Consider the following 8,751-nt stretch of genomic DNA (forward strand, 5'->3'; position numbering starts at 1 on the left):
GGCAGGAGTGCCTCTGGCTAGGACAAGATGCAGCACAACCTCCTCCGCCAAGGAGCTTAACCTGAATCTCCTCCCCACTGCTGGTGACCGCAAGTCATTTCCAGTGTATGGCTTTTGTACAGCATCTGGGCTGTGGTGTGGGATGAATTGGTGCTGCCCAGCTGGGTGGTTATCAGGGCTCAAGGAAATGCAGATTTTTCTCAGCATCCTTGGAGTTTTATCGTCTTCTCCTCTAGTATATGTAAGTCTGGTGCTTGTGTTTCTGCAGATTCCTATCAGGGAAGTTTGGTTCTTGATATTTAATAGAAGGGGTTGTATGCTCTTCCCAACACCAGTTTGTCTAAACCTGTTATAAACAAGTCATTCTTTTGAAAATGTTCAGGGGAAAAAATGACAGCTAATGTGCCTGCATGAAAAATACAGTAAGACGTAATATGAACATTTTAATCTTTTTTTTTAATGCAGTGAGCCAATTTATAACACACTTGACATCTCTGACTGCTTTGATAAAAGGCCCATGTTTGATTCCTAAAACACACTGCAGAATATTACTAATCCATTGTGCAGGCACCCACTTCATAGACCAGTGCGGAATACACAAGTACACTATTTGCATTTGAGATATAATCGCAGGCTTTGCATAGTCTGAATTGCAAAAACAGGCTGATGGAGTTAATTCCAACAGTATGAAGCTGGAGAAAATGGGAATCAAAATATCTTGTTTCTCTTTCCTGTTAGAAGTATAAGTTAATGAAAAATAAAGCTGCTCACTGTTTAAGCTGGCAAATAAACGATGATATTTTGAATAAACTAAGCTCTCTGTACAAACCTTTTCGTTGACATAATCAAGGTTACCATGTCTGTGTTTAAATCCTAGAGAGTAAGCCATTTCTGATGGAAAAGCATGGTGGACTGTTAAGATATTGGGTTTCTTATTTATAGTGCCTGTAGCTAGGTGTATGGGAATTGCTAAGTCACTGCCTGAGCCAATGATTGAGCACCTGGTGAAGGGACACGGCCAGCCCTGGGAGCACAGGTGAAAACAATTCCTGGTTCCACCCCTCCCTAAGCCTCATTTAAGGGCTGGCTGCCACATGGGAAGGGTCTCTCTGTGGAGATCTTTTCTTTGGGAGTGTTTGGTGAGTCCTGATCCTTAGGATGGGTAAGCAAATCTTTTTTTTTAACTGGATTGTGACCATCACCCTTCTTTGAGTAATTTAAAACTGGTTATTTGCCATTGTCTTTCCGTATGCTAGGTAAGCAACTTTAGGTCCACTGACTTCAGTTCTCCAGTGGGGTTGTTTACTGACTGTGTCGAATGGTTTCTGGGAAAGAAAATGCGGTCTGTTTCTCTTCTAAATAGCCAATATTTTGTCCAGGAATTTCTGAGCTGGAGAAGAGCTCTGCAGGAGCTTCTGATGCTGTCATTGTCTCAAAGGCATGTGACTTGTAGCCATCTAACAGGGCTGAGACTGGGAAGAGGTCTGAAGTGCTTTGACTCCTGGTTGATTTAATTCTTCTATTGTCCTGTCTTTCTGATGTGCTCTGCCTAGAGCATAGGTCACCTATAAAGATGCTTTTGCAGACATAGAGTCACAAGGGTCTGTGGAAAGAAGAGTGGGAGCAAGGGGCGGAGTTAACAGGATGACATAAGGGAAGTGACAGATGCACAACAGTTTGAGCTATGGGATCAGACTGTAGACCTGAGCTCTGCCCTTGGAATTTGGACCCCTCCTCCTGTAGGGCCATTTCTTCATGCCCTTGGGAGGGTAGAGCTGTCTGATGGGGACCTTGCTGGTGGGCCCCATTGGGAAGTGGGCAGTTAAACTTCAGAGAGAAAACACTAACAGACCTGAAATTCTGCTTGTGGGAAGCAGCAGCAGCACCTGTGTGCTCTTGAGAGGTGCCTGTTCTTCATGTCTGTCTTTGTCTTTTGTTTTTTTCTCTCCTCTTTTCTTCCTGTGATTTCTATTGTGCTGCCTTTCAGGGAGTCAATTCCAGAAGTCTCTTCAGCAATTAAGCTTTCAAACCGTGAAAGCAGCTAATTCAAATTCTTCTCTGTGAGCTCAAAGGGTGTGTGCATGTGTGTGTGAAGAGATCTTGCTGCTCTTTCAGGCATCTAAAATCTCCCTAAAGATAAAAGCCGTTGTCAGTTTTCACGCACTTGATTTTTTTTTTTCCTAGTCAATTAATATTGTGAGAAAGAAGAGGTGAAAGTGTTACTTTGCAGGCTACAGCAAACAAAATAGTGTACAGCAGGCCATCTACTTGCTGTGGAGATGAATGGGCTTCCTGTGTTACTCTAAATCTGCTAGGATTGTGACAAAGTTAGCAGGACACAAAGAATAAGAAACGGAGAGGTATATTTTGAGACTAAAGAACACGAGGCCAAGAGAGCAGTACTGTAGGCTAGAACATCCTTTCCCCTTATCTGCTCCGTCAGTCAGTTGTACTTTCTGCAATTTTAAAATAAAAACCCTACACCTCTATTTCTTTGGCACTTTTACTTGAAAATAGTGCATCAGGGCACCTCTTGCCAGCGAATCTTCCCCCTAGTGCCTCCAGATCTATAAGCCTTTTCCCTCCACGCCATGACAAGAGGAGATGCCTAAGCCATTCTGGTCTGTAGCTGCCTTCTACAATTGAAGTTTTTAAACTTTATCCACTGTCCTTTCTCAGGCTGTACTAATTTCACATTTTGTCAGGAAGCCAATAAAGTAACGTGAAATAGTGGATACATGTTAGAAGAAAAGGGAGGAGCTTTATCGAAAACTGATGACTTTTATCTGTAGAAGAATGGCTGGTTGTTTAGGTGAGAAATGACTCAATTTGGGTCTTAAAATTTTCCTGTCACGTAATTCTGGGGAACTACAGTTGAATTGCTTCATGCTCTCCACTTATATCACAGATGCCCATCAGGTTTTATTTCCTCTGGAGAGCTGCAGCCTGTACTGGGCTCTTCTTGCCGTTGAGGGGCTCCACAGCAGTTGAATGGCTTCATTTTTCTTGGGAAAAGGAGCTCAACTGTAGTGTTGTGCCCTTGATGGAGAAATGGGAACTTGAAACATAAGAACTTAAATGTCTGTGGTGTGCTGCAAGTATGTTTCTTTCTCCATCGCTCATCTTTTTGCCAGTTGGCTCCCTCTTCTTTTCTTCTGTGTTTAAAGACCACTTTTTGCATAGGGAGAGTGCTTTATTTTAACGAAAAATGTCAACCATCACATTCAGACATCCCGTTCCTGCCAGGACAATCTATCTCTGGATCCTAAACTGCAGCGCATACTTTAAGTTTGTCCCTGGGCTTGGATGTCCTTCTGGACCACCTGTTGCATAGCCAGTTACCAGTCCCAGGCCAGAGAACATGAGAAATATTTTTCAACTCTGTATGCACAGTGCTAGCCAGGCTTCTAGGGACAAAAGCCTGGGAAAATAAAATATATTGAGTCAAAAACACAAAATTTTCAAGGTGTCTCTTAGCATGGATGTTTTTACTAGAAATAATATTATGAGCCTATTGTATGATCTTAAATAAATATCTAAAGAAGTGTATTTCTAGTGCAGTTTCACCTCTGCTATGTAATGGTAAAGATTTTTGACCTCATTAAGTTACGATACATAGTAATGTAAGGAAGTCTTAGTGAAACAAGGTCTATGTATTTTGTCAGGTTATTCTGCAGGCAAACCATCTATAATCTTGTTTTAAAAAAAACCCCTCAAATTACAACCTCCTTCTAGCATCTGACTTTTCTGTGTATTCCTTCTTGTTTCAGCATTTTGACTCTTTGTTCCTCAATTTTTTTTCTCTCTTGTGGCCTCTGGTGCTAATTGCCTGGGTGGTCACACAGCTGCCTTTTGCAATGCCTGCTCCTTCCCTTCCCTGAGATGTCCCTGGGAAGGTATTTTCAGGAGAAGTCACATTTGCAATGCAGAAAAGCTGTGAAAAAATTCTGGAAACACCACCTGGCTGCTCTGTATAAGAATGTAAAATGTTTCTTAGTGACATGTAGAAAGAATTCCTTTATCCTTCCTCCAGCATTAAAAAAAAAATAATAAAACAACCCAAAAAATGAAGATGTAAGTCATAGCATTTTGACCAACCCAGTACGTTAGGGTTGCAAAATACATCCAGACCCTGATAAAAAAAACTAATTTTCCATCCCTGTTTTACCTTCTGATGCAAGGCAGCTAGCGTATGCGTGTGTATATTTAGGTTCCTTGGATGTGTTCCCTTTTTGGCAGGAAGATGTTGAATAGAGAGGTTTTGAAAAATTCTGGATGTTGGAGGACTCCAGCAGATGGCATTCCTTTGATGCAGCTGTTGTACACCAGGATTTCTGGTGATCATGTGTGAAATTCCTGGATGCTAGTCTCCCACTTGGCACTGATGGGAATATTCCCTATGCTGTATTATTATGTGTCATAGTGTAACTTCTGGAAACATCAGGTTTGCAGTGTGCAAATAGAGTTAGATACGTGTAGAGTGTACCTCAGAGTCAAGGCACCTCCAATTTACTGTGTTCACTCCGCAGATTTTTTCCAAGTTTCTGTGCGAGAAGTCTTGTAATGACAAGGGCCTTTATCAATAGCAATCAATGATAGAAGGCTGAGCATCTCCAAGGTGAAGCTTAGAGGTTATTAGTGGGACAATTACTGTGCAGACAAGGGGAATACAGCTCTTGCACCAGGATTCCTCCAAATTAGAGTGTTGTAGGTGAGAGAAATCCAAGCATATAATTTCCTACCCAACTACCTGTGAAGCTTGCATCCTTACAGAGTTTGATCAGCCACAAGTTTGATTTAAGTGCTTTCTTATTCCTTTAAGTTACTCAGGAGATCGCTGGTGGGATATGCTTTGAAACATGTTTTGGTTCTCCTGAGGATACAGTCTGTCAGGAAGGGCAAGGAAGTCTATGTGGAAGGGGATTTTCTAGGACATGAAGCCGAGAGGGCAAGAGTAGTTGGTAACATTTCTTGCAGGGGATCCCCACTGTAGAAGTGTTGACTTTGGCCTGTTGATATGTCTAGAAACCGTGTAAAACATGTACCGTGCACTTTATGTAGAGCAGATGGTACAACAGGCTCTGCTGGTTGCAGTGTGTCAAATAACAGATTGTCTGGAAAAGTTTGCTTGCTTTTGGCAGACAATTTAATTCAGCTCATGGTATGTTACTGAAGTTCAAAGCGCCTCTGTGCAAAAGTAGGCAGCTAACACATTTTATGTCATCTGTTATACCAAAAGTTTCTTAAATAATAAAAGAATGTTAGAAGTTGTGTCTCTACTTGTGCTCGTGAGTGGAGGTGGGGAAAGGAGTCTTGAGTATGCAAGTAGAAAAAGTAGTCTGAAATCCATACGTTTGAGTCATGTTCCAAAGACACAGTCCCCTCCCAGTTGGTACAAAATTGTATTTTTATTATCTTTTTATATACATTTTGAAATAATTCCTCCCTTCTGTGTTGAAGTGGGAGCAACATAAGAAGATCTCAGACTTTACTGGAAAAGATACTATTTCTACAACTCCTAATGCCTGTGCAGGATGGTGTATTAGATTTGGCACCAAGTATGGTCACAGATTCATAACCTGTAAAAACTAAGCATACATGGATGTTAAACTAATAATAAAGAAATCTGTGTGTACGGCTTCATCATACTGAGCATGGATGATCACATTTCTAAGGGATCCTAGGAGAGGCTGGCTTCTTCAGGTCCTTCTTTGTGTGTCATTGCATGTTAATCTCCTCTCTAAAACAGCTGTTGAATACTCCATAATGTAATCCAGACAGAAGTACTATGTTGAGCTGACTGTCACCTGGACTGGTCTGCTGTGCCCTCTTGCAATCTTCTTTTAGCTCTGTCAGATGGGTGAAAATCTGAAGTTCCTATCAAGTCACCTGCTTGTCCTCCTGGTGCTAAGATCAGCTCATTGTATGGTGTTTGCAGATTTGATCTGAGGAGCTTAAAGTCTTGCAGACCGTGGTTGTATGTGATTCCAAGTGGTGATAACATCTTTAAAGTGGAATTTTTCTTTTAAAATACCGTAATATTTGAATCAGTATATTTCATTCCCTTGTTGCATATCTTGTACATTAAATTCATTTGCTAAGGTGTGTGTCTTCTGTATGTTCATGTGTGCCAAATGCTGAGAGAACAAGAAACTATTATCACCCACAGTTCCTCAGTGTGAGCCCTAGAAGCTCATCCTTTTTGTTCTGCACACCACTTGTTCAGCCACTACTTGTCCAAAGTAGTGGCTGTCATGCTGTCAGGTGCTGTGACATGTCTGTAGGTGCAAGGTAAGACTTGTGTTGGCAAGGATAAGGATGGGAAAAGGAGGAGGTGTGCTGGCATCCTCACTACACCGAACTCCTACAGGCCTTTGAGTTTTTCAGGACAGACAACAGCAGGTTCCCTCTGTGCAAATCCAGCCAGACGACAGACGAGGCTGTTGCCAGCTGGCATAGTTTTACCATGCCTTTCTTATTAATCATGATTTGCTGTTTTTATCTCATCCAGCCTGACTGCCATTTCTCATTATCACCAGTGAGGTGAGGGGACTGCCTTTTTTTTCACCTCCTTTACTGTGGTCATTCCCATCTCTTAGGATTTCCAGGGAAGGAGAAGCTGCCCAGAGCCTACATTTGTGTGGATCAGTGGAGATAATCATTATCTGTGTGAGGAGCAGCAGAAACCCCCATGGCAGACAAGAGTTGTGGTATGACAATGAAGGCAATGGTCTTAAGGGCCATGGGGCATGTTATCTGGAGGAGGAGAGTAAGTGGGCACAGGTGGTCTGGAGGAGGAAAACACTCAGCTGTGACTGAGAAGGAGGCTGGAAGGCGTGAGGGAGAGGCAAGGGAAGTTAGGACTGAGACCAATGCACGAACCCCCTTCCATGTATCCTCAGTGCTTGGGAGTGCAAAGGAAGGAAGAAGGTGGCAGGTGCAGAGTGAACCTCTATGAACCTGACAAGCATGTGAGGCAGGACAGCTCGAGGAAACTGCTTTCAGTTCAAAAGCACTCACATGTATGTTTCAGATGCTTTACTGGGATATAAAGAAGATCTGTGTTTTCTTAGCAATGTCACAGTTCTTTGCATTTTCTAAAATGAGATAGTGACTGTGCAGTGTGCAATAATACAGGCAAGAAACCTGCCCAAATGTTGACCCAGCAGAAGCAAGCTGGGTGCTTGGGAACCTTCAAGAGATCCTTCCTTTAGGACAATGGGTTAGTGACCAGCAGGCCAAGAACAGTCTGCTTTAATGTCAACTTGTATCTGCTTCTAAGGTCGTCATCTTATACTGCTTCTAGTGGCTGGAGCCCAGGAAATATGTCTCATCTGAGCCTTTGCCACAGTCATACCTTATATAAGCTGAATTTTACATAGAGTGCTCATGACAGCATCATTTGGGAAAACGATTGCAGACAGCCAGTACTTGCAGAGGAAATTTTAAACTCATTTATAGTCACACATGGCAAAATCCATCAGCAAATGACCTTAATGTGCTGGAAAATTCTCCATTCTCGGACTTCTCACTACCTTGCTTTGTGTGAGCTTATTCCCACAGAAACCGGGTGTGAAATCCTGCCAGCAAATAGGGGTGGTGATTCGCAGTCAGCTCTGCACAGGAGTTGTGACCATGCAATGTTCAAGGCAGAAGAGAGGGAAGTCTCTAAGATGTGGCCATGTGCAAGAGGAGATGGAGCAGACACCGGAATGTGCAATGTCTCCTGTTCTCCCTCTATCCAGAGGAAGAACTACCACTGTCCAAAATTTGTACTTTCTGGGTCCCAGAGATGTGTTTTTTTTTTTTTTTCCAAGACACCCACCATTGACTCAACTGTGAATTTAGTGGGAGTAAAGATAAATTAGAGCACTTTGGAAAATCCTTTTCAAAATATGTAGTCTGTCATTCAGAGGGATGTTGTCTGGATGTCTTCCAGAGCAGCTCCCAGGCCAAACAGGACCGTCACGGAGCGCCTGTGAGAGTGACAGACTCCATCCGTTCAACACAAATAGAAGCAAACGTGGGATGAGTGTGGAACCTAGATGCTTACCTGTGAAGGGGGGAGCTACTGGTGTGGGTGCTGGAGGTGATCCCACCTCCTCCTCTCAACTTTCCTCTGGAACAAAATCTGTTAGAAACCTCACGGCTCTAGAAAATCTGTTTGTCGCTGGCTTGGAGCCAGTCAAACCAAGAAACATTCATTTTCAAACCTAGTAGCAGTACAAAACGTTCACTTCAGTTTTGCTCGTAAGCTATTTTTGATGAAGTGCAGGCATTTGTGCTGACTTTTATGCTGCAACCTATTCACACACTTAGCCACATTAGCATGTAGCAAAGGGTACTGGGCATGAACAAGGATGTTTCCTTATTACTCTTCAGTATCTTGGATTTCCTCTCATTTGAGCACAGCAGCAAATCCAGTATTAGTGGTTTAAGAATTAATTGTGTATTGGGCTGCTGAAGCAAGCAGTTTATGGAAATCTTGTTTGCATTATATTTGGAGAAATGGCTTTAGACAACCAGTACTTCCAAAGGAACGGGAATGGTTTTAACTGACTGAATATCAAACATGGCAAAATCCATCAGCAAATAGCCTTTCTTAGTGTACTGGAAAATTAACTAATAGCTGGAGGTGTGTTTCTCTGCAAAAGTTTTATTTCTGTGATTTGACAGCTCTAGTAAGCCAGTTGCTGCCAGTATAATTTCATACTTATCTGTCTGCAAGGATGTATTTCAACAGTTATTTTT

Source organism: Numida meleagris, chromosome 1 (assembly GCF_002078875.1).
Source record: "Numida meleagris isolate 19003 breed g44 Domestic line chromosome 1, NumMel1.0, whole genome shotgun sequence".
NCBI classification, from domain to species: domain Eukaryota; kingdom Metazoa; phylum Chordata; class Aves; order Galliformes; family Numididae; genus Numida; species Numida meleagris.